The 27,044-nt window shown below is 37.4% G+C and overlaps 1 protein-coding gene and 1 long non-coding RNA gene across 11 annotated transcripts in view; one reads left to right on the forward strand and one right to left on the reverse strand.

Moving 5' to 3' along the window:
* The window catches only part of RNLS (renalase, FAD dependent amine oxidase), a 295,137-nt gene that overhangs the window by 151,868 nt on the left and 116,225 nt on the right, over nt 1-27,044 (forward strand). The window lies entirely within an intron of this gene.
* The window catches only part of LOC149121978 (uncharacterized), a 412,421-nt gene continuing 408,660 nt past the window's right edge, over nt 23,284-27,044 (reverse strand). For both annotated transcript variants that reach the window (XR_016222174.1, XR_016222171.1), the window contains one exon: nt 23,284-26,587. This is a non-coding gene — a long non-coding RNA (uncharacterized LOC149121978). The remainder of the gene's footprint in view (nt 26,588-27,044) is intronic.

The following is a 27,044-nucleotide window of genomic DNA, read 5'->3' on the forward strand; positions in this document are numbered from 1 at the left end:
GTTAGATGAGCTCTTTGTAAAAATCTAGAAAAGGATTCTGGGCTGTTGTGCATTCTTCTCGAAGACATTTATCTTGTTAGAGGGGTAAATGATAGAATTCTGAGGGAAAAAGAAGAACTTGAAACCGAAAGGATAGTTTTAGAGAAGCAGTTCTGTTAAAACACACTTAAAGATTGGCCTGCATTTAGAGGTCTGTGGATACATATAATATAGTCTGTAGCCTGGCAACATTTCACATTGGAAAATTGAAAATCACTTTGCTGCCTATATATATATATATATATATATATATTAAGTGGCAGAAGCTTAGATATATATATATATATATATATATATTAAGTGGCAGAAGCTTAGATTGATGAAGAAATATAATTGTGACTGACTTGTGAACCTTGACAGAACAAAAACAATGAAACTCCCTTAAATCTGAATTTGCTGTAAGACAGGAGTTGGAATTCATTCTTAGTCTAATTTTAGACTCACCCAGGTTATCTCTAATCTAAAGGAGCAACAGGAATGGTAGGCATTTGGCTCAACAGGAAATTATACAATTAGACCAAAAACAAGAAGTTAGAAAACTAAAAAACATTGTTGGGAATCTACAATGTGCTCTCAAACTACCCAGCATACAGGACCTAGGATTTTCTGAAGGCATGGAAATAGAGAAAGGAATAGAAGGCCTTTTTTAGTGAAATCATAACAGAATTTACTTAATTTGAAGAAAGAAAGGGATATCCAAGTACAGGAAACACATAGAACTCCTAATAGACATGACCAGAAAAGATCTTCACTATGACACACTGTAGTCAAACTCTCCATAGCAAAACACAAAGAAAGGATTTTAAAATATGTATGAAAAACACCAGATTACTTTCAGATTATCTCCAATTAGACTCACAGCAGACTTCTCATCAGAAGCCCTATAGGCTAGGAGAGAATAGCAAGATATATTCCAAGCCTTGAGAAAAAAAGAAACTGTCAACCCAGAATACTGTACCCTGCAAAGCTCTCATTTATGAATGAAGGTGAAATAAAGACCTCCCATAACAAACAGAAATTAGAATTTGTCACCACTCTCCAGCCTTGCAAAACATGCTTAAGGATGTGCTGCACACAGAAACATGGTCATGACTACAAAAGAAAGTGAAGGCAGAAATCTCACAGTAAACATACAAAGGAAATCCAAAGTAAAAAAAATAGGAATATTTATGGAAAAATGGCAGGGCAAATTTCTTACTTACCAGTAGTCACCTTGAATGTAAATTGCCTCAACTCTAGTTAAAGGACACAGACTGGCTGAATGGATTAAAAAACAAAACCCAACTATTTGTTGCCTATCAAAACACAAACACATATAACCAACAAAGATGCATGCAGACTGAAAGTGACAGTATGGAAAAAAGTATTCCTTGCCAACAGAAACCAAAAAAGACCTGGTGTAGCCATCCTAATATCAGACAACATAGAATATGACACAAAAACTGTTAAAGAGACAACGAATGGCACCATGTAGTGATTAAGGGATCAATACAATATGCACCTAATTACCTGGCTATATAAAAGAAATGTTAAGGGATATAAAGGGAGACATAGACTCAAATACAATAGTCCTAGGGGGCTTCAATACCCAACTTTCAGCAATGAACAGATCAGCCAGACAGAAAATCAGCAAGGAAACAACAGAGTTAATTAACACTAAAGACCACTTGGACCTAACAGATATCTACAGAACTTTCCATCCTACAGCCACAGAATATACATTCTTCTCACCAGTGCATGGAACTTTTTATAGGATTGACCACAAGCTAGGCCTTAAAGCAAGTCTCAACAAATTCAAAAAATATTGAAACAATACTATACATATTCTTGGACCACAATGGAATGAAGCTGGAAATCACCAACTCAGGACTCTCTAGAACATATGCAAACACATGGAAACTGAACAACATGCTCCTAAGTGAACAGTGGGTCATTGAATAAATCAAAAAATTTCTGGAAACCAATGAAGATGACAATACAATATATCAAAATTTATGGGATACAGCAAGAGCAGTTTTAAGAGGGAAGATTATAGCAATTGGTGCCCACATCAAGAAATTGGAAAGGCACCAAATAAATCAGCTATCAATGCATCTTAAGACTTAGAGAGAGAAAGCATTAAACCAAACCCCAAACTAGTAGGAGTTTAGAAATTAAAATTAGAGAAGAAATCAACAAAAATGAAACAAAGAAAAAAAGATCAGCAAAATGAAGAGCTGATTTTTTTGAAAAAAAAAATTGACACAACATTGGCCCAACCAACCAAAAAAAGGAGGGAGAAGACCCAAATTAATAAACTAGAGATGAAAAAGGAAGTGTAATAACAGACACCACAGAAATAAAAAGAATCATCAGAAATTACTACAAAGAGCTGTATGCCAAAAACTGGGAAACCCAGAAGAAATGTGTAGATTTCTAGACATTCCTAAATTGAGCCAGGAAGACACAGAAAACCTAAACAGACTCATAGCCAAGATGGACATTGAATCAGTAATAAAGACCCTCCCAACAGAGAAAAGCCCAGGACTGGTTGGCTTCACTGCTGAATTCTACCAGACATTTAAAGATGAATTAACTCCAATTCTCCTCAAGCTATTCAAAACAATTGAAAGGGAGGGAATCCTCCCAAATTCTTTCTATGAAGCCAACATCAACTTAATTCCTAAATGTGAAAAAGATAGAACAGAGAAAAAGAACTGCAGACCAATTTCCCTGATGAACATAGATGCAAAAATCCTCAACAAAATTCTAGCAAATCAAATCTAACAACACATCAGAAAGATCATTCACCCACACCCAGTGGGATTTATCACAGGTATGCAGGGATGGTTCAACAGTCATAAATCAATCAATGTGGTACATCATATTAACAAACTTATGAACAAAAACCATATGATTATCTCAATAGATTCAGAAAGCATTTGATAAAATACAACACCCTTTCATGATGAAAACTCTAAGCAAATTGGGTATAGAAGGAATATTCCTCAACACAATCAAGGGAATTTATGACAAACCCACAGCCAGAGTTCCTATTGATTGGGGAAAAGTTGGAAGCATTCCCACTGAGATCCAGAACCAGACAAGGATGCTGACTCTCACCAATACTATTCAATATAGTCCTAGAAGTTCTGGCCAGAGCCATTAGGCAAGAAAAAGAAATCAAAAGGATACAAATTGGGAAACAGAAGTCAAACTATGCCTATTTGCAGATGACATGATTCTATATAGAAAGGATCCAAAAGACTCCACTAAGAGCTTATTGGAACTCATAGAAGAATTTGGTAAAGTAGCAGGTTATAAAATCAACACACAGGCCAGCGCCACAGCTCACTAGGCTAATTCTCTGTCTGTGGCGCTGGCACCTCGGATTCTAGTCCCAGTTGGGGCACCAGATTCTGTCCCATTTGCTCCTCTTCCAGTCCAGCTCTCTGCTGTGGCCCGGGAAGGCAGTGGAGGATGGCCCACGTCCTTGGGCCCTGCACCAACATGGAAGACCAGGAGGAATCTCCTGGCTTCAGATTGGTGCAGCACGCCGGCTATAGCGGCCATTTGGGCGGTGAACCAATGGAAGGAAGACCTTTCTCTCTGTCTCTCTTTCTCTTTCTCACTGTCTAACTCTGCCTGTCAAAAAAAATCAACACACAAAAATCAACATCTTTTGTATACACAGACAATGCCATGGCTGAGAAAGAACTTCTAAAATCAATCCTTTCACAACAGATAAAAATATCAAATACCTTGGAATAAATTTAACCAAGGATGTAAAAGATCTCTATGATGAGAATTAGAAAACATTAAAGAAAAAAATCTGAGAAGATACAAAAATGGAAAAATCTGCCATGTCCATGGATTGGAAGAATAAATGTCATCAAAATGTCCACACTACTGAAAGCAATTTACAGATTCAATGTGATACCAATCAAAATACCAAGGACATTTTTCTCAGATCTTTGGAAAAAATGATGCTAAAATTCATATGGAAGCACAGTAGACCCAACAAAGCCAGAGGCATCACAATACCAGATTTCAAGACATAATACAGGGCAGCTGTAATCAAAGCAGCCTGGTACTGGTACAAAAACAGATGGATAAACCATTGTAACATAATAGAAATGCCAGAAATCAATCCAAGCATCTACAACCAACTTATCTATGACAAAGGAGCTAAAATCAATCCCTGGAGCAAGGACAGTCTCTTCTACAAATGGTGCTGGGAAACTGGATTTCCACATGCAGAAGTATGAAGCAAGACACCTACCTTACTCCTTACACAAAAATCCACTCAAAATGGATTAAAGACCTAAATCTATGACCTAATACTATCAAATTATTAGAGAACATTGTGGAAACACTGTAAGACATTGGCATTGGCAAAGAGTTCCTGGAAAAGACCTCAGAGGCACAGGTAATCAAAGCCAAAATTAACAAATGAGATTACATCAAATTGAGAAGCTTCTTTACTGCAAAAAAAAAAAAAAAAAAAAAAAAAAACCACTTAGGAAAGTGAAGAGGAATGAACAAAATGGGAGAAATTATTTGCAAGCTATCCAACCAATAAAGGATTAATAACCAGAATATATAAAGAGATCAAGAAATTCAACAACAGAACAAGCAACCTAGTTAAGAAATGGGCAAAGTACTTAAACCAACATTTTTCAAAAAAGGAAAGCCAAATAGTCAACAGACTCTTGAAAAAATGCTCAGGATCATTAGCCATCAGGAAAATGCAAATCAAAACTACAACAGGGTTTCACCTCACCCCAGTTAGAATTTCTTTCATACAGAAATCAACAAAAAACAAATGCTAGCAAGGATGTGGAGGAAAAGGTACCCTAATCCACTGTTCGTGGGAATGTAAAGCTAGTATGGAAGGGAGTATGGAGGTACCTCAGCAATCTGGATGTAGACCTACCATATGACTCAGCCATCCCACTCATGGGAATTTACTCAAGGGAAATGAAATCAGCATATGAAAAATTATCTGTACCCCCATGTTTATTGCAGCTCAATTCACAATAGCTAAGACATGGAATCAATCCAAATGCCCATCAACTGAAGACTGGATAAAGAAATTATGGGGGGCCAATGCTGTGGCATAGTGGGTAAAGCTGCCATCTGCAGTGCCAGCATCCCATAAGGATGCTGGATCAAGTCCCGGCTGCTCTACTTCTGATCCAGCTCTCTGCTATGGCCTGGGAAAGCAGTAGAAGATGGCCCAAGTCCTTGGGCCCCTGCACCCACATGGGAGACCAGGAAGAAGATCCTGGCTCCTGGCTTCAGATTGGTTCAGTTCTGGCCATTGTGGCCATCTTGGGAGTGAACAAGCAGCTGGAAGGCAGGTCTCCCTCTCTCTCTCTCTCTTACTGCCTCCACTCTCTATAACTCTGCCTTTCAAATAAAATAAATAAATGTTAAAAAAAGATTTATTTATAAAAAATTTTAAAAGAAAAAATAAAGTATGGGATATGTACACTATCACTATATGTCACTTGCAACAAAATGGATGAATCTGGAAAACATGATAGTTAATGAAATAAGCCATCCCAAAGGGAAAATACCATATGTTCTTGACTGTTAAGGAACAGTTTTTTTTTTAATATATACTATTTGTTGAATTCTTTACTTAACATAGAGTTAGTCATATGTGTGTAAAGTTAATTGAAAATAGATCTTAGTAACAAATAAGAGTGGGACTAAGAGAGGGAGGAGAACAGGGGGTGTGGGTGGGAGGATGGGCACTATGAGAAGAATCACCATATTTCTAAAGTTATAATTATGAAATGTATGATATTTATAACTATAAAACTGTATAGTTCTGCATACATTCATATGGGTACAGTTTAAAAGCTTGCCATGGGATCCTAAATCCCATTAAACTGGGTGGTAAAAATAGCATTCCAAATCTTAAAGTGATCATATGGTTAGGATCAAGTATTAAAGTGATCATATAGATAGGAATAAGTGTTTGGTAATAATGATAGATAGAATTAAAAAGTAGTGAATGCTCCAACATGGGTAGCAGTCCATACTGCCAACTCATAGAATGACAATCTCTTTAAGTAGCACTCTGACCTCAGAATCAGCCCTTAAGGCATTTTGATCTGGCTGAAAAGCCCACAAGAGCATTTCAGGAATGGAAAGTCAAGACACTGTGGCAAAAAAATATCCTATATGAAGGACTTCTGTGGGTGAGAACCCAGTGGAAAGTGATCATCAAAGAAGGATGTACTTTTCTCTGAAAGGAGGAGAGAACTTCCACTTTGCTTATAGCCTTATCTTAATACTAATGGAGTTTGTGGATTCAAAAGGCTTCCATAGCCTAGGCAGCTCATTTCAAGAGCCTGGGGGTGATCACTGACATCATACCTAAGAGTTTTAATTGTTAAATTAACAACAGGAGTCATTGTCCACTAACTTTCCATGCAGGACCTCTGTCCTCAAAGAGTTGTGCTATGAGAATTAACAGTAAAACTTGTTCTCAAAAATTTATTTAATTTTAATGTATTAAGTGGAGGATCTTACTATGTTTCATAAGTTTTAGTTATCCCTAAGTGTCCAACTCCATTGCTTGTTTTCTTAGGTGCTTCTTTAAGTAATGATAAAACTTGTTCTCGAGGACTTACTTTCTTTTAATGTATTAAGTGGAGGATTTTCTTATGTCTCATAAGTTATAGTTATATCTAAGTGCTCACAAAAGATGTATCATTATTGGGTGTCTCTTTAAAGTTAAATTTCTAAAAAACATAAGTGAAATTAACTTTGAGATGCAATGACTTTGAATAGCCCTTGTCTCTACTGCTGAGGAACAAATTTTTTTTTTATTCTTCGTGCAAATTGTTGAAGTTTACTTAGTATAGAGTTTGCCTTCTGTGTATAAAGTTAACTGAAAGTAGATCTAAGTAGAAAATAGGACTGGGAATGAGAGAGGGAGACGGAGGAGTAAGGGGATGGGAATGTAGGTGGGAGGGTGGGTATATTGGGAAGAATCACAATATTCCTAAAGTTGTACTTATAAAATGCATAGAGTCTGTATTCCTCAAATAGAAGGTTTATTTAGAAAAAAAAAATTTAACTGATTTTCCAAAAAAAAAAAAAAAAAAAAAAAACTGCTTGGGCTTCCGTATACCCTATCAGGTGCCTAGTTCAAGTCCCAACTCTGCTTCTGAGTCCAGCTTCCTAATGTACATTCCAGGAGGCAGCAGATGATGGCTCAGTTGTGGCCCAGACCTGGCTGTTGTGGACATTTGGGAAGGGAATGTGTGGATAGATGATGTCTCTGTTTATCTGTATGTGTGTGTGTGTGCACATGCATACCTTTCAAATAAAAAATAAATGACTGAATGAAACAAAGGAGCAACAGGGATGCTTTGGAGGATAAGGAATGAGAGGTTGCAGGAAGAGTCTACTGCTACTCATCTGAATACATCTTACATTGCAGAGCCTCCATGTAGCCCCTGCTACCATCCCATTTTCATTTAACTAGGGTCGCAAGTTACCATATCAAACCCATACGAGCTCACAATACCATCCCAGTAGCTGTGCCTTCCTGAATATCAGGTGAAGAATTCCTCTTTATCTCCCCATTTCCCTTTTCTTCTCCTTAAAATTTTGCTTTGTACTTTCCCTCACCTAAATTTTTTTTTCAGATTTTTTTTAATTTTTTTTTTTAAGTTTTTTTTTTTGACAGGCAGAGTGGACAGTGAGAGAGACAGAGAGAAAGGTCTTCCTTTTTGCTGTTGGTTCACCCTCCAATGGCCGCTGCGGCCGGTGCATTGCACTGATCCGAAGCCAGGAGCCAGGTGCTTCCTCCTGGTCTCCCATGCGGGTGCAGGCGCCCAAGGACTTGGGCCATCCTCCACTCCCGGGCCACAGCAGAGAGCTGGACTGGAAGAGGAGCAACCGGGACAGAATCCGGCGCTCCGACCAGGGCTAGAACCCGGTGTGCCCGTGCTGCAGGCGGAGGATTAGCCTATTGAGCCACGGCGCCGGCCGTCCCTCACCTAAATTCTAATGACTGTCATCACCCTACCCCAAGATCCTGTTATGCTACTTTCTTGGCTCCTTCCACCTCTTTCTCTTTCCTCTTCTCATATCATCAGCTTGGAGAATGTTAGATTTTGGACCCTGAAGATAGATCAACTATTGAGACTTTCCCATTTTACTGATAATAGAATGACAACTGTAGCATGAAAAACTAAGAATTATGCAATATGGGTATAACTAGCAACCATACCAATAATACAATCATACCAATAATACAACCCCATTGGTGGTTCTTCACACTATTATACCTTATATCCTTTACATCTGTGTATTCTTTGTATCTTTGTACCTTAATATTCTTTTCTTTTGGTACTGTATCTGTGTCGTTTTTGCCATGTAGCTATCTACTAAAACGTTTTTTGTGTTGTCTTGACATTTTGAATTGCAAATTCTTTGTTTCATTTTCTTACTTTATGGATCAACATTCTCCTTACAGGGGCCAGAGTTGTGCAGCGAGGTTACACCACCACTTGTGATGCTGGCATCTCATATCAAAGTGCTGGTTCAAGTCCCAGCTGCTCCTTTTGATCCATCTTCCTATTAATGCACCTTAGGAGGCAACCAAGATAGCCAAAGTACTTGGGTCCCTGCCACATATGTGGGAAACCAGGATGGAGTTCCTGGCTCCTGGCTTTAGCATGGCCCAGATCTGACTGTTGCAGTACTTTGGAGAATGAACCAGTATGAAAAATCTCTGCCATTCCCCCACCTCTGTGTTTCTTTGCCCTTCAAATAAATAATTTAAAAAAAAAAGATTCTCTTAGGGGTCAGTATCGTGTAGTGGGCAAAGCCAGTATCCCACTGGGAGTTGGTTCCTATCCCACCTGCTCCACTTCTGATCTAGCTCCCTGCTAATGGCCTGGGAAAAGGAGAGGAAGATGGTCCAAGTGCTTCCAAACCTGCCACTCATGTGGGAGACCCAGATGAAATTCCTGGCTCTTGGCGTCAGCCTAGCTCAGCCCTGACCACTAGGATAGATCCCTATTTCTGTCTTTCCCTCTGTAACTGACTTTCAAATAAATAAATATTTTTAAAAAATTCTCCTTAGAATGTGGTTTTTATTTGATGTATTGAATTATTCATAGTTCCCTTAATTCTGTCTCTAATTTATTAAATTTTTTATTTTATGTTGATTTTATTTTACCTCAAACATTTGGTAATTTAATTCTCATTTGCCTCTTTACTTAATGTTTGATAATTTTTTATGAGGAGGAAGAGTGGAGAAGATGCAGGTTCTACATGTTCTCTTGAATAAAAGGGAAAGGAAACATGAATATTTCCTATAGTGTGCTGGAAACTGTCCCCCTAGGTTTGGAGGTGTCTTGCTTCTCCTAGAGGCCACTAGTTATTCAAAGTACTGTTTCAGCAAATGGGGGCTTGGAGTGGGGAAGTAATAAGACAGCTGATTAGATTTTAACTCACCAACTAATCACACTGACATGCTTCTGGTACTCATATTGGCTTTACACTAAGCGCAAAACACATTTTTACCTGTGGTAACTTTCACAAGGTACTGTCCTGCTTGTATTGGGGGCGGTGGTTTCCTCTAGTTTTGTCTCCATCTGATTTCTTACCTTCAGAAATGATTCAAAGTTCCTAGCCCTTTGATACCACAAACACTTATTTTATACAAGTGTATAGTGTTTTAAATGTTTATTTTTAATTATTTGAAAGGAAGACCAAAATGAGAAAGAGAGAGAGAGAGAGATATCTTCCATCCACTGGTCCATTCCCCAAATCAGCACAACAGCTTGGGCCAGACCAAACCAAAGCCAAGATCCCAGAAATCCATCCTGGTTTCCTACATGAGTATCAAGGACTCAAGTACATGAGCCATCATCTGCTGTCTTCCAAGGTGTGCATTAGGAGGAAGCTGGATCAGAAGCGGATTAGCCAGGGCTGTAACCAGGCACTATGGGATTCTGGATTGCAACTTACTCTGCTGCACCACAACACCCACTCTTGCTTGGTAGTTTTATAATTATTTTAAAATCTTTTTCCATCATTCCAAGAGATTTCCTATCAAAACGAGATTCCTGGATTCAGTCAACTGTTTTGACCCCATATGTGTTCTCATTAGGCAGATTAAATAGTTAGCCTATATAATTAAATAGTTAGCCTATATAATACAGTTACTTAATTAAGTATGTTTAACTATTTAGCTATTAAATATAGTTAGCTTAAACAATGTGCCCAAGAATCTGACTACTCTAACCAAGTCCCCCAGTGCCAAAGCCTGTGTTCTCATTATCAGTACAGGCTTTTCAGTTTATATCCAATCAAATACAGTGGTTCATTTGGTCCATACAATATAACCTCTAAAGTATTATGACTATTATTCTCAGTTTATTAATAAGGGAATTGGTTCAGAAATGATAAGTGACTAGCCCAGGAATCATGTAACAAGTATTTTTTTATATTTATAGCAAATAGTACTTGGCATATAATATGAATTCAGGATACAAAGAAAAGATCATGGCCCTTCACTCTAGAAACTCACAGCATAGACTGTGAAGTAGAACACAGTTTCCTAATTCCCAGTGAGTCGAAATATTTTTATACTTGACCTTGATCCTATTGTTACCACTTTTTCAAAATCTTATTAATACAAACACACACACATCCTTACCCTGTTGGGAAATTGCAAGTGGCCAGATCTGACTTGATTTTATACAACTACATCCAATAATGCATTGATGTTTCATGCAAGCATACATCAAAGAATGAGCCCTTAGGTTTGCAAAAGATTTCCAATATGCCCTCATGCTCAAAAAGTTATGTATCTCTTTTAAAGGGTAGCTGTGAAATGTGCTTGGAAATGAAAGGACAAACTATATCAAAGAGAAAATATTGATAAATCAGAAGCTCAACTGAAGAATCTAATCAACTGAGGAGTCTGGTAGGCCAAGATGCCACTAGACACTTCAAATAACACCAAGCTTCTTTTAAGCAACTACATCATACTACAGGCTTCCAAAAGATTGTCATTGTCAGTCAAAGAAAAAAATAGCATGCCTGTGACTGAACAATTAAAAACACTTTGCATTATATCATTTTGATTTATGAATTGTTACCTTTGGTCATTTTGATATAGGTGCAAAAGTATAAAGACAAAAAGCATATGATATCAGTATTGAGGGGCATAGCAGAAGTGAAATTCCATTGCTTCTGATAAAAGAAGTTTGAGCCAAGTCCTCATTTATTCTCTATCATTAGTTATTATTGTTACCAATAATAACAATCAGCAAATATTCAAAGAGCTATTGATGACCATCTTGGCTCCAAGAAGAAAATTCTCTCCTCTTTGTCCCTACTCCTAACTTCTATTATTGCACTAACAAAAAGCAAAGGCAGGAAATAATAGAAACAATAATTTATATTTGATATTGCTTAACTAATTAGAGAACATTTTTAATAAACTTTCCTCTTTCAAGGCCAATCAAACCATTAAGAAATACGATGTTTAGATAATACATAAATTAGAATACTTAGATAGTAAGGTAAGTGAACCTGTTCTCAGAGGTCAAGTGACTTACTATGGGTTGCACAGATTGTGACTGCAAGTGACCAAAGATGAAACCAAAACTGAAGCTCCAGATTTCTGTCTTTGAATCCCTACTGTTTGATACATCACCTCACATCTCCAGCAATGCTCAGAACAATAACTCTACAGACCACTGGGATTTTTCCTTACTGTTTCCCCACCTCAGATGGGGACCTTCACTTTGTAGGTAGATAGGTCTTAGGAGTCACTCACAGCAGTCTTTTGGAGTTTCCTGTTCTGCCTCCCAACTCATCTGACCATTATGTTCAGCAGAAAATGACAGAAATGAGTAAAACTGAGTATGATATTTATGTGTGTTTTATGGAAATAATAATTTCAATTCTGTGATCTCCAGATTTATATTATCCTTGGTCAGTTATTTTAAGTGTAATTTTTTAATATCTTGTCTGAGTAAATACAATTTCTGATTTTCAGAACTTACTAACAAATTATGTGTGGCACAAGCTAAGAGTTACAAATTATTTAAAACAAAGAATTTTTAACTGTTTTCAAAATCTCACTTCAGCTCTGTATTAGCTATAGTTTGAATCTGGCATAAAAGCAGTAAAGTGTATCATTGAATTTTGGCCCCACTTAAAAGATTATGAATTGCAATTCAATTTGATCTTCTCAGTGCATTAATTTTAACTCCACTTCCCAAACTGATGACAAGACATGTAATTATATAGTTTCACAAGGGGTCAGTTTTATATCCTGTCTGGTATTTAGTTCAAAAACTTTGACTCTGAAAAATGCTTTAAAACCACTAAAATAACAAAAACAAGGGTTATAGTTCATAAGCCAACAAAGAACATAAAATAAAATCATAAAATATTCTCAGTTAATATAAAAGAAATACACCAAAAAAAGGGAAAATGAAACAAAGAATAGATGGGGAAAACAGAAAACAATAGGAAAGTGGTAGCCCTAAACCCAAGAATGCTTCTAATGACATTAAATAAAAATAGTCTAAATGTCCTAATATAAAAGCAAAGATTTGCCAGTGCCATGGCTCACTAAGCTAATCCTCCACCTGCGGTGCCGGCACCCCGGGTTCTAGCCCCAGTTGGGGCGCCAGATTCTGTCCTGGTTGCTCCTCTTACAGTCTAGCTCTCTGCTGTGTCCCGGGAAGGCAGTGGAGGATGGCCCAAGTGCTTGGGCCCTGTACCCACATGGGAGACCAGGAAGAAGCGCCTGGCTCCTGGCTTCAGATGGGCACAGCAGCCATTTGGGGAGTGAACCAACGGAAGGAAGACCTTCCTCTCTGTCTCTTGCTCTAACTCTGCTCTGCCTGTCCAAAAAAAAAAAAAAAAAAGCAAATATTTGTTAAATTGAATTTTAAAAATCAGGACATATACATACACTGCCAAAAAGAAATGTATATTGAATATGAAGGAACAGATAGATTAAAAGTGAAAAGAATAAAAGTATATACCATGCTAGCACTAATAAAAAGAAAACAGGAGTGGCTGTATTACCATGAGATAAAACAGATTTCAGAACATAATTCGTAAGAATAAATAGGCCACTTGAAGAGATCAGAATAGTCCCAAATGCACATATCCTTAATTAGCTTCAAAATACATGGGAAAAAAGACCTGATAAAGCCATAAGGATAAATGATCACATTCACAGTAATTGCCAGAGATATCCATGCCCTTGTCAATTTACAAAACAAGAAAACATGAAATCATCAATAATGTAGTACACTTTAACATTATCAATCAACTTGACCTGACTTATGGAATACTCTACCCAACAATGGAAAAATACACATTCCTTTCAAATGCACATGGTAAATTTCCCATTATTGACCTGATTTCAAAACTATCATAAAACTGTAATAACGAAAACACTGTAGTATTGGCACAAAGATGGGTAAGTAGATCAATGGATTCAAATAGAAATAATTCCACATTTATATAAATTACTTTTTAAAGATTTATTGGTTTAAAAGGCAGAGCATGAGAGAGAGAGAGAGAGAGAGAGAGAGCGCGCGCGAAGAAAAAGAGGAGAAAAAGATCTTTACCCATTCTGCCACCAAATGGCCCCAACAGCCAGGTCTAGGCCAGGCCAAACCCAGGAGCCGGGAGTTCCATCTTGGTCTCCCACATTGTGGCCAGGACTCAACTAGTTGGGCCATCTTCCACTGACTTCCCAGGTGCATGAGGAGGAAGCTAGATCAGAAGTAAAGAAGACAGGACTCAAATTGGCACTTCAATATGGATTGTTGGTGTTACAAACAGCAGCTAATCCCACTGCCCTACAACATCAACCCCCAGGGCAAATGATTTTTAACACAAATGCAAAAGAAATTCAGTACGGAAAAAATAGTCTTTTCAGCAAGTGGCATTAGAACAATTGAATGACTGTATGAAGGAAAAAATGTATAGAAGAAAAAAGAAAACACAAAAAAGATGAACTCTGATCTTTGCAGGGCAGTATACATATAAAAATTAACTCAAAGTGAATCATAGACGTATACATAAAATGTAAAATTATAAAATCTTTTAAATACAGAAAAATGATGCTTTTAGATTAGGCAATTATTTCTTAGTTATAACATCAAAAGTGTGAGCCATAAAAGAACAAATAGATGAATTAGATTTGGCCTTAGGAAGTGACTTGGGTCACCCTTGCCCTAAATTTTGGAAGAGAGACCAGCTTGAATTCCACATTCATTCAACATTCCTGTTCAGGAAACTAAAATTTTAATTATGTTGCCTAAAAATCTTTTTAAACTTTTAAATATAGCAGTGATGACTAAACTTTGTATAAGCTCTGTACAAGTATAGCAGAATTTGTTACAGATGGATTTTCTACCTAACATCTTAGTTATATAGCAGCTTTCTAAAGAGGATGTCATTAAAGAGAGTGGGAAGGAGAAAGGAGAGGAAGGGAGGGAGAAAGGGAATATCATTATGTTCTTAGAATTGTGTCTACAAATCACATTGATTCTGTTAAAAATTAATTAAAATTATTTTAAAAATTTTTAAATGAAGAGGATATCATTATTATACCCTTCTTACAGATGAGTAAACTGACGCTTAAAGAGATTCAATTATTTGCCCAAGATTACACTGCTAGAAAGAGGTGGGGCCTGAATCACAATTTCCTTGACCTCAGAGCCTGGTTATTTTTCTGCTATCTTGCTTTGCCCCTTTACAGAATGGTGAATTAGTCCCTGATTTTTAAAAAGAATCTTCTTTAATCCAGTTCTTGCTGGATGAAACTAATGACAGCACTAACTCTTTGAAGACACCAGGGTATTACTTAGTAAACCTTCATCTTTCAAACCTATCATGGCCACCTTCCGTGTTTGCAAGTGTGGCTAAAGGGGAAAGATGCATGACCAACTGCCTTTTCCACCTTGAATAGAAATAAATCTGCTTAGCCTTTAATGACACTTTGCCACTCTGTACTCAGGCCACTGTAAATTAACGTAATTCCCAAAGTGACTACCAAATGCCCATGGTGTAACCTCTTCACCCAGTAGGATCTGACCCCATAGTCCTCTGATGTTGTCTAAATAGATGACTCACTTCAGGGAGCCTCCCTTTGAATTCAGTGCTCTTGGCATTTGCCCCAGTTCTGTAATAGCCACACACCCCAGGGGTAAAGTAATGGATCTCTGGCAATCTGGCTGTCCCTTTTATTTCTCTTTCTCATTTGTTTACACATCTGGGATTGTCCTCTGAGAATGGCACAAAGTAGAAAGGATAATATCTTCCTACTATCCAGTCAAAGGGTGGAAACCACATGGACAGTCTTGTCAGTCTCAGTCAGATTAGTCTTCTCTTGTGCTCCTCGACAGTGAAGCCATTCGAAAGCCTACATAGTGTCATTAACAGAATCAAATTTAGACCAGTACATTTACTGCAAGGCAGTATTTGAGAAAGGAGTATGAATAAAAGTGAACTTTTCACACCATAGCCAAGTGTTTATCATTTGGAAGAGGGTGAATGCTTTATAAAGCTATCCAATAAAAATGCAAAACTATATTTTCTTGTTAGTAATAGCCCTAGTCTTTTTGGAAAATAAATTCAGTTTCATATATACATAATCCCAAAAAAATGGAAATGTAGCAAGAAGTTTGGGAAACAAGGATTGGAAATAAAATATTTTATTTAAAGTGCCACATATGGATCATTTGACTCTAACATTGGTTTTTGCCCTCTTTACTCTGCATTACTTCTGCACATATACTCTGTTATCTTCCTGTTGCCCAGGGTATGCTTAGTCTTTGTAATAATTCTGGTAGGAGCAAAGAGTTGGTTTTTCTACTATCTCTTAGTAGAGACAACACAGTACAAAGACAGCATAAGTGTGCCTGAGCTGCTTCTGCGTTATTAGTTGTCTTACCTGGGGGAAACTTATTTAAGCATGCTATAGTTCACTTGGTTCATACATGAAATGAGGTCATAAACCATGGGTCCTTGGTGAGGGCATGTGTTAATGTAAACTATGAGAAGTGATGGGCATTTAGAAAACATCCAGTAAACATCATCTTTATCTTTTCTCTCAATGAGTTTAAGAATATGACTGATTTCTCTCTGTTCTATGCAATGTTGGATGTATTTTACTTTATTTGGATGAGTCAATAAATAAGCTCTTATTTGGCAATCAGAAATTTAACAGGAATAATGCAGTCTCCAACTTCTGCACTTCTGTTAATTATTATTTTCTGTTCTGGGAACTTCAAATGAGATGCAATTTTAAGTTCTGCTTTCTGGAATTTATAACATCAAAGGTGTCAAGTTGATTAGACATTTTACTTTAAGATAAAGAGTAGTTAATATATAAATTTAGATCTGGAAAAGAGATCAACAATTTCCACTTAAGGTGGACACAGAGACTTGGATTTTACAAATTCTCAAATAGTGCTGGTTCCAAAATGCCATTAAGAGCCAGCCTCTCCATCAGATGCACACAACCTTATCCCCTTGTGGCCATGCCCTGACTATGCCAGCTCAACATGGTTGTTGGTATCCTAACAGAATAGGTGGGAGAAAGTCAAACCCCAAGAATCCACAAGGCTGGTCACCTTGAGGTAATTGTAGGTTCAATCAATATTTACTGTGATGATAAAGATTAGTGAGATACTCTGGTTCTTGCCAATTGTGTGAATTGTGGTAGAGATCAAATAAGTCCATCTCCATTTAAATCTCTTCAATTTTCTTTTTGTAAATGAGGATGATAATGGTACCTGTGAGGCCTACCAGGCATACAGGGATGCTCCATCAGTATTAGACACTTACTTCAAGTGTACATTTACTCTAACTACAATGTTATACAATGAAAACATGTAGGTTCTTTGCATCAATTTGCTCCTCCCATTCTAACTTTTCTTCAATTTAACTGACCTCTATTTAATGTCTTTCTTCCCCTGAACCACCAATATCCCATAGCATCTTCCCACATAAGAGAAAATTGTGCAGCATGTTGGTTAGGAACAGGGTCCAGTGTGAATCCTGGTGCATCCACGTACTGACTTTGGTGCCTTGGCCAACTTTAACCACTGGGTATGAAAAAGGATATATAATACAAAAAGGGATAATAATATTACCTGTCTCATTGGCTGTTGTGATCATTGACTCAATATATTAAAATCACCTAGAACAATGTTAGACGCAAGTGACATGTGATCTATGAGTTCTGGCTGTGATTAAATGCTGGCAATTGGGAGGAACAAAATATATTCTTTTTTTTTTTTTCTCTTCTGAAAGCATTTACTCAGGGATCCTCACTTCCTATTGTGAAGATTTTTTTACCCTTAATCTCTTCCTCTTCTTTTCTCTAATTGTAAAAGAAAGAGGGGGTTCTGTTTTCTTTATACAAGGTAGAGCCCTCATAAGTTGTCAAAACAATCATCCTATGTCACAGTATTAAAAATGCTGATGAGTGATGATGAGTCCCTCCCAGATTTCAATTGTTTCTTCCTCTTCAATGAGGCTGTTTCATTGAGACAGATTTCAATGAGTTTCCAAAGGTGCCTCAACTTTGACAGAGCTATGACTTTCAGTTCACATGTACTTCTTCGTGCTTCATGTTAAACTGCTATTTTCCTAAGGGCAACGAACCATATCCTCATTGCAATATACTTTAGCAGTGACAGTAAACTGCCCCATGAATGAATGAATGAAGTCACATTTAGAGTATAGTATCCTAGTCCTGCCTTCTGCAGCAGAGTAAATTTCCAAGTTAGTTTTCTATTAAAAGTCCTGAACTTTTAATTTCAGGGATATTCTCGTGAATCATATTCTGATTTCTACACAAGTTTCATCATTCCTCACATAGCTTATTGCTTGCCTACCCTAAAACCACCTTATCATTTCCTGTCTCTGTGCCTGCTGTTTCCTTTATCGCCCATTCTTTTTGGAAGGTCTTTCCCTCCTGTTCCACTTATCAGAATCTTCAGTTCATACCTCACATGAGCATTTCCTTCTCTAAGTGTAAGTCATTTCACTGTCTTCTGACTGCTTATGGAAATTGTCGTCTAAACCGATAAGCTGTCACAACACACACTATTTGGTATTTTTAGTTACCATTTTACAAGACAAAGTCCTAACCAGATTTCAAATCCCTTGAGAACAGTGACTGATATTATACTTCTGTACTTAGCTTTGTTTCTCAAACTTGGTATAGTAATCAATGAATAATTATTTAAAAACAGTGACTTGCTCTTAACCACCTTTAGGATAGTACAAGGAAATATAAAGCTGTTTTAATTGGTAGGTTAATAGGAAGACTGTATGTTCTCCAGTACAAGGTGTAAGCTGCCACTAGAGTTCAGCTGTATTTGTTCATTTTCACTTTATCCTTTTCTTTTTATTTGGTTTGATGCATCTTTTTGTTTCACTTGTGCTTTGGCGGGGGTGGAGTAAGGTAAGAGCATTTAACTTTAAGTCTAGTTTCATGAACTAACAAATAAAACCTCTACTGCAGAATTGTTTATTTTACAATGAAACATTTCAAAACAAAACATGAGACAACTAATGCATCTCTGCCATCGGTTCTGACAATATGTGGGGAAGGCATAGACGGGGGTAAGTGTTATATGAACAGTTCCCTCCTTTCTCTTGAAACCTTTCAGGAACATGGTACTAATGACTGTCATGTGGATATCACACAAATTTACAATGTGTAGCTATATTTTTGAGCATTTTGAGTATTCCAGTGTATACCAAATCAAAAGCAGAATAAAAAAATCATAAATGAGCAACATGTTGGAAGGACATGTAATTTATTGTTAAATATGTTAAATTTTGGTGAATGAGTCTTTTTCAGACAGATGATGGTCCAGATTTGTGATACAGCCAGTTAAGCTGCTGCTTAGTGTGATGGCATCCCATATCAGAGTGCCAGTTGGAGGCCCAGCTTCTCCACTTCTAATCCAGCTTCCTTCTAATGTACCTGAGAAGGCAGTAGGGGGTGGCCCAAGTACTTCTGCCCCTGCCACCTATGTGGGAGACCAGAATGGAGTTCCTGGCCTCCTGGCTTTTGCCTGGCCCAGACCTGGCTGTTGTGAACATTTGAGGAGTGAACCAGGATGGAAGGTCTCTCCCTGTCTGTCACTTTGCCATTCAAATAAATAAGTAAACAGATAAATCCTGTTAAAATTCAGATGAAGGAATAAAAACAGCATTACCCACCATTGCTTCAAATCTCAAAGCAGTTAAAATGACAGCACATCTTGTGCCAAGAGCCAAAGTTGTCTTTGACATTGGCTACTTCCTCTTTTCCAGGGGCCAGGAGCATCTGGCCCCGTGCATTTTCCTTATTCTGCATTCATGCATTAAAAGTTTTAAAACCTATTTTGTGAATACTACTACCTGAGTAATATGAATGTGTGAGCATTGCATAAAGACTAGATCAGCAGTTTCCTACACTCACTACCCTATTAAGAATTGCCTTTGATTGTATATCTACAAAGGAGAATAGTGTCCCATTTGTTTTATGATATGACAGAACACTTTAGGATTGGTGTGGGATGCCTCAAGTCATCAGCTGGGCAGAGAGCCATCTCCTCTAACTAGCCTCTGCTTCAGTTCACTTTGGCACACTGCTTGTCTTATGATCTGCAGCTGAGAGACTCACTGTCCACACACTTCCACAAAATGATGTTAAAGCTATCTAGCCCTCTATACTAGTCGATCTCCTTTTCTTCCCATTCCTAGATTTCCTTTATTTCAGTGATGGACTGCCAGTCTTCCAGAAGCATCACAGAGAACTGACATTTTACACATTCAACCTCCATCTCCATTTTCCACTCATTCATTCATTATTCTGCCAACAAATAGATGTACTTGGTATGTGCCAGGCACTATAAAGATGCTTCAAAAAGTTTATGGGAAATGGAATTAAAAAGTAAATTTATTTTGGTGTAAAAATTTTTGCCATTTCTGCATAGTTTTTGACCTTTTTATAGTTTTTTGATGCTATGCATTTTTATTTTTCAAGGTGTATTTTAAGGTGAACAAATTTCATGCATTTCATATATACAGACTTAGTAGCATAGTGATACTTACCACCTCTCCTCCTCCCTTTCTTAATATTTTAATTTTTATAATGATCTACTTTTGGTTTATTTTATAGTCATAAGATTAACCCTACACTAAGTAAAGAATTCAAGAAATAGGAATAAGAAGAAAAAAAACTTATCCCTGACCTGTGGTAACTAATAGATTACAAAAAAATGTAAAGTGTATGAGTGAAATTGATATTTTGAGATTCAGTGGTTGTTTACAACCTTTGTCTCATCATTTTCAATGAAATTTTTGAAGGTTCATCATATGCATGGGTTGCAAAAATTTTGGCACAAAAAAACTTTTAATTACATCTTGTATGAAGTTTTAGAAGTACCCCCATATTATATGTGTTGAATGACCAAGACAAAGTCTCAGCTTTCAGGGACCTTCAATTCTAGTGAAAGGAATCAGAAAGTGAACAAACGAGTACATACATATAATGCCCAGTGGTAAGAAGAGCTATGAAGGAAAATGTAACAGAGGAAGGAAGAATGAAGAGGGGCAGGGGAACCGGGGTGGAAAGAGAAGGTTTTGCAGGGCCTATGGAAAAACTGACACAAGAAGGACAGATAACTGGGCCCAGCTCACACATTTAGAGAGTGACTGAGCCAGATTAAAACCCAGTAGTCTGGCTTGAGAACCCATGCTCTTGACCATTATACTAGGCTGTGCTATGGACCCTATGTTGCCCTATAAGGGATAGCTGAGAGTATTTCCAGGGGTAGGAGGCACAACTACTGTCCCAACAAGAATACACAAGTCCCCCTAAGGACTTGAGGAAAACATGCAATACCAATACATAGTCCTATTGATTGAAAATAGACTGGCCAACAACTTTAGCAGATAAATGCTAAGATTGCCAGTGCAATCATTCATTAATCTGTAGCTTTTTAAGTATTTGCATAAATGTTTCACTTTAAAATAGTTGTATTCATTAAATCTATTATAATTATAAGCAGTTCTAGTTTCAGGAAATGCTTAAACTTATAAACTCAGCATCTCTCCCCTTATTCAAAGTCATTGTTCCTTCAGATGTGGTGATTGCTACATAATTAACCTTAACAAAGTCAGTCTCTGTCCATTTCCAAGAAATGAGTTTCTAAAGAAGTGTTCAGAGCACTGGCTGTACCAGTGTCTATTAATAATACTCTTGGGTCCCAATAAATATAGCATGTCCTAATGATATAAGAGATAGGGAAAATGCTGACCAGCCATGTGTCAGCATATGTGCAACATATATGCCATCCAAGGCAAAATTAATCATGCTGTCTTTTTACAACTCAGGGTCATTAACAGTGTTATTATGGAAAAACAGAAAATAGATTTCATGGAAAATGTTTGGAAGCATGAAGAGAATAGAATGTCTTTGCTAAAAACAGAACTAATATTCCGTTATTTTGGATTCATCACCATGGTTCTTTTCATTCTGAAGCTTTGTCTTTATAAAAGACACGTAATTGGAAAGTGGAAATTATTATATAAAAGCAACAAAAAAGTAAATAATTTCTTCCTTTGTTTTGTTTTTAAATCCTGTCTTTTGTGTGATTTCTTTCAAGTTTCTCACTTAGTGAATGTCAAATTTTGAAAAAGAAACACTTTCAAACCCAAGATCAGATGAATGTTCCAAGGTTTAGTCACAATTACAGAACACATTAACTATGCTGAAATTAGTTAACCCTCAGAATTTCCAGGTACTTGGATGAGAAAATAAGAAAGGAGCACACTTCAAAAGCAGAAATCCCAGTGAAGGAAATTTAGGCCATCAAAAAACTCCACTTCTCATTCCTTTAAGGAAACACCGAAAAGGCCAACTATCTTTTTAGCGACTTTCTATTTGGTTTTGAGATGGTAGATAAAATTTAATTCCTGAAAACTTTTTTTCTATCGTCTAGTTCATATCCACCATTCTTCAATATAAGATGCATTTAAAAACAAGTACATTGAATAATTTTTGGCAGAAAACAAGATGAGGTATCAAAGGACAGTGAATTCTTACTCTCCCTATAGGAATGCTATCTTGACTATTTGGAGCTATCTTTTAATGTTTAAACAGAACAGAAGTTAGTGAAATAAAGACAGAACATCTCCCTCCAGAAGCTTTATTAAAAAATAAGGACAGTAAATGTGTTAGGCTTGGAAAAAGATTTAAAAAAATAGCAACCTTGAGGAACCAAGTCAAGACATGCACATCAAAGATGGATTATAATAAGGCATGCCTTTGTTTAATGAGCAGTAAAGAAAACAATGATGTATGGGCTTTTGTGAGAACCTTCTTAAAGGAGGATGGGTGGAAGATAAAGAATGTTCTAGGTTGAAGAATGACCAGCAGTAAAGGTCAGAGAAAACATAGTTGGAATATATCAATGGATTAAACTGGCTGGGGCAGGGAAAAATAAAAAAAGCAGGAACAGTATGTTATATCTTGGTTATATGGAGCATAGATACCAGGCTAAGAAATTGTACTCCTGGGCCAGTGTTGTGGAGTAGCAGGTTTTGTTGCCACCTGCAACAACAGAATCCCATATGGGCAACAGTTCATATCCTAGCTGCCCCACATCCAATCTAGCCCTTTGCTCATGTGTTGGCACAGTAGCGGAAGATGGCCAGAGTGCTTGGCTCCCTGCCACCCACATGGGAGATCCAGATAAGCTCCTAGCTTCCACCTGGCTGGCCAAGGCCATTGCTACCATCTGGGAAATGAACCAGCAAATGGAACATCTCTCTCTTCTGTCTTTCCTTCTCTCTCTGTAACTCTTTGAAATAAACAAATAAATCTTAAAAAAAAAATAAAAGAAGAAGAAATTGAAACTCTTGGGATAAGCATTTAGCACAGTGTTAAGATAGCTTCAGATACCTACAATCCCACCTTGAAGTGCCTTTGTTGAAGTCCAAGCTCTGCTCCAACCCAGATTCCTGCTAATGTACACCCTAGGTGGCAGCAAATAACACTTCAAATAGTTGAATCTCAGCCACCACATGGGAGACACAGATTGATTTCCTACCTCCTGGCTTCAGCCTGGTCCAGCCTTGGCTGTTACAGGTATTTGAGAAGTAAATAAGTGGATGGGATATCTCTGTTTTTTGTGTCTCTCTGCCTTTCAAATAAATTAGGTCAGTAAATAAGTATTTTTTTTTAAAGAAATTAGGATTCCTTTTTTAGGCAGTAAGACAGCCATCACAGGATCTCGACTGATCACATGTGTAATGAGGTAAAAGGGTATTTTGCAAAGATGAATCCAATATATGATACAATATGAATTAGAAAGGAGAGTGATTAGAGGCAAGTGATCTAATTAGGAGACCACTTTGTAAGTCCAGACTTGTGTGGACAGTACAGACTAAGGAGATGGCAATGAAAAGGAACATACCAGTGAAGATATTGAGACTATCTGGAGAGTGCACAAGACAAGGCCATGACAGGTGACTTCCTATTAAAGATTGAGTAACCATCAATATGTTGAATCCTTAACTGATAATGTTGGCTAGTGTGATTAAAGGCTATTTTTTTCCTCCAAGAGGTAAATGAAGAGCAGCTTCTTTTTGTTCTGTGAGTAGGGCTTTGTACAAAAAGCACAAAGCACAAAGAATCCTAAGATATGGGTAAAATGTCACCAGCAGTATGAAGAATGCTTCCTGTCTTACTGAAACCCAGTAAACAAGAAAAGGGAAGACCTTTGACAGAAAGGAGGAGTTAGTGTTTGGTTTCCTCTCCAAGTTGTTGTTAGGTTTGGAGACAGCAGTGGACTTGTTGCTGCAGCCTTCTGGTCCACCAAGAAACTGGCACCTTCGTCATCAGAAGTGGGTATTCTTCCATGAGTTTACTGATATCACAAGGACAGAGTGGACCACATGCTGGGCTTTACCTGAGACTGCCAGTGTGAGGGTTGCCAGCTTAGACTCAAACAGATTGAGAGTAGCAAAGCACTTGGTTGATGTGCTTAGATACAAGTAACTTTCCAAAACATAGCCAAAGCCACTCACCCTTGTATTTTAAGCATGGCATTGATGGCTAAACTCAAACTGCTATTGTAGTAGGTTGAATGGTGTCTCTTCCCCAAACGTGTACACAACTTAATTTCTGGATCCCACGACTGTTACTTTCCTTAGAAAAATGGTTTTCGCAGATATAATTAGGTAAAGGTCCTAAGATGATGAGATCATCCTGGATTATCCAGGTGGGCCCTAAATACAATGATGAATGTCCTTAGAAGGGACACACAGAAAAGAAAGCAACAGAATAACCAGCAGAGAGTAGAGTGATGCAGCCACAAGCCAAGAAAGCCAACCACTGTCAGAAACTAGAAGAGGCAGAGAATATATTCCCCCTAGAGACTCTGGTTTCCAGAACAGCGAAGAAAATAAATTTATGCTGTTTTAAACCATCAGGTTTAGAGTAGAATATACAATAAGCTAATGTAATTGTATTGAAAATCAGTTAGCATTATCTAACTTTATATTTAATGGTCTATAAGTTTTACTAATTTATGTGGCACTTTGATGACCAAAAAGATATGGTTTTATATGATATGTGTAATAATAATAATAGTATTTTAATTACTTGAAAGGCAGAGTGAGAGAGAGAGAGAGAGATCTTCCATTTGCTGGTTTACTCCCCCAAATGACTGCAACAGCTAGGGCACTGCTCCAGGCTGAAGCCAGAAACCCAAACTCTATTCAACTCTCCACATGGGTGACAGGAGGCAAAGTACTTGGGCCATATTCTGCTGCCTTCCTAGACACATAGCAGGAAGCTAGATCAGAAGTGGAGCAGCCAGGATTGAACCAGGGCTCTAATATGGAATGTCAGCATTACAAGTAGCAGCCTAGTTCATTGCACCACAATGCCAGCCCCAAAAATAATTGTATTGACTCTACAAGTGCCTGCTATTTACTAGGCCTTTTGCAGGGTATTAATGATCTCATTTAATTCACACAAAAACTAATTATATAGTTTGTTTAAACTATCATTTTACAAGTGATGAAATAGTGGCCACAAAAACTAAAACCTCATAAACTAAAACCTTGGGCCAATATTGGGCCCCCGACCCTAAATCCACTAATTTTTTTTATTTATTAAGTGGCACATGTACAGTAGAAAGAAACTACAAGGAAAAGGAAAACACTATTCAAAATTTGGAACTTGTAGAGTTTTTTTAGAACGTAAATATTTTTATTTCTTTTCTCTGACTGCTACATCTTTTAAAATGCAAGAGTAAGAAAGAACAGGAATTAAATCTGGAAAATAAAGACAAGGGCTTGGAAAAAGAAAGTGTAGCCCAAGTCTGATTTTCCTCTTTTCTTCTCCATGAGTCCGGATGGTCAGAGGGCTGATCAAGTCTTAGATGACTGGCACCTGACAGACCAGTTGCATGTGCTTTCTGGCAATGGCGATATGAATGATCTCTAAGACACACTTCCTGCATTATGTTCCTGGTCCATATTGGCCAGAGCCAGTTCTGGATTTAGACATTTTAGAAGCAGCAGTTTACTTGGAATGAAGACCTCTATGGAATGCCATTTGCATAGCACGGCACTGTGTGTATTTAGATAGTATGTCTGTGAGTGGGATCAGGCTGCTCATACCCCCTCTTAAGCCATCTTAAGTCTACTGCAGTAGACTTCAGCAAACAAGCTAAGGTCCTCTTAGACTTAGAGGGAGCCTTAAGGAATCTGGGCCTCTCTAATCCTGATGCTGTCTCTAGGTTGGCCAGTGGTGTGATTCAGCAACTCTGCTGAAATTGGAGCTCAGCAAGAGAAAGCAGGAAAGAGTAGGCCAGCCTCTCAAAGTCATTTACAAAATTTCTTTTAAGGGGATGTCCAGAGTGTGCTTGAAAACACAGTCCTTTCAATAAAGGATCCTTCCCAGGGATTTTACTGATTATCTGCCTCAATCTGTAACCCCTAGAGTTCTCTGTAACATTTGGGAAGACTTCTTTTCCCAGGAACATAAACACCATGTGTAGTTTATACTTCATTGTATACACACATACCCCAAGAGTGCTCAAGAATTATTAGTAGATGCAGTTGTTTAACCAAGTTAACATCCTGACTGCTTGGACTGATTATGTAACTCCATGACAGCCTTGCTAATGGGAAAGAGAAAAAAGGGAGTGTGTGTTTGATTCTTATCTCAAATGAGAGCCATTTCAGCCTTCATTTACAGGTTTCCTTATGTCATATTTTATAAGCCTTTGATGAAGCAAACATTGCCATTTTGTATGGCCAAATCTGAGGAAACACTGCTATTTCAGTAACATGATGATGGAGTATTTACAGGTAAAGCACAATATGATGGATTAACAATGCATGCTTTCTAAACTATCTAATATGCTCTACTTACATTTTGTGCTGTGTTATAGGGAGCAGAGTCCAGTGTTAGGAGTCAGGGTTGGATTCACATCCCAGATGTGCCATGTATCAGTCAAGTGACCTGGAAAAAGTCATTTTACATCTGAGACTGTATCTCCCTAACTCTAAATTAGGATTAATTACCTCTACTTACCAGGGTTGTTGAAAGAAGCAAATGAGATAACCTATGAAAACATTTAACATACATAGGTATACAATTTTTAAAATAGTGTTGAAAATTTAATTTCATCAAGGCCAAAACATAGCTGCTTACTGTTGCATCTATACCAAGATATAAAAAAAAAAAAAAAAAGACAAAACCTATTTCCTTTCTTAACTCACCAAATGGTTACTAAACCTTGGCTTCATTTATGTTGATTTTTTTTCTATTTTAAGATTCCATAGAAATCTATTTCAGATCACTAACTTGGAAAGGGAAAGTGAGTCATTATTTATGTAAATATAAAGTAAGGCAGGAATGTCAACACTGTCACATAAATCACTATGCATATCTGCATCTTAAAAAGACTTCTCCAGTA

The sequence above is a fragment of the Oryctolagus cuniculus genome, chromosome 15, assembly GCF_051225735.1.
Source record: "Oryctolagus cuniculus isolate XC-2025 breed Fujian yellow rabbit chromosome 15, ASM5122573v1, whole genome shotgun sequence".
Taxonomy (NCBI): Eukaryota; Metazoa; Chordata; class Mammalia; order Lagomorpha; family Leporidae; genus Oryctolagus; species Oryctolagus cuniculus.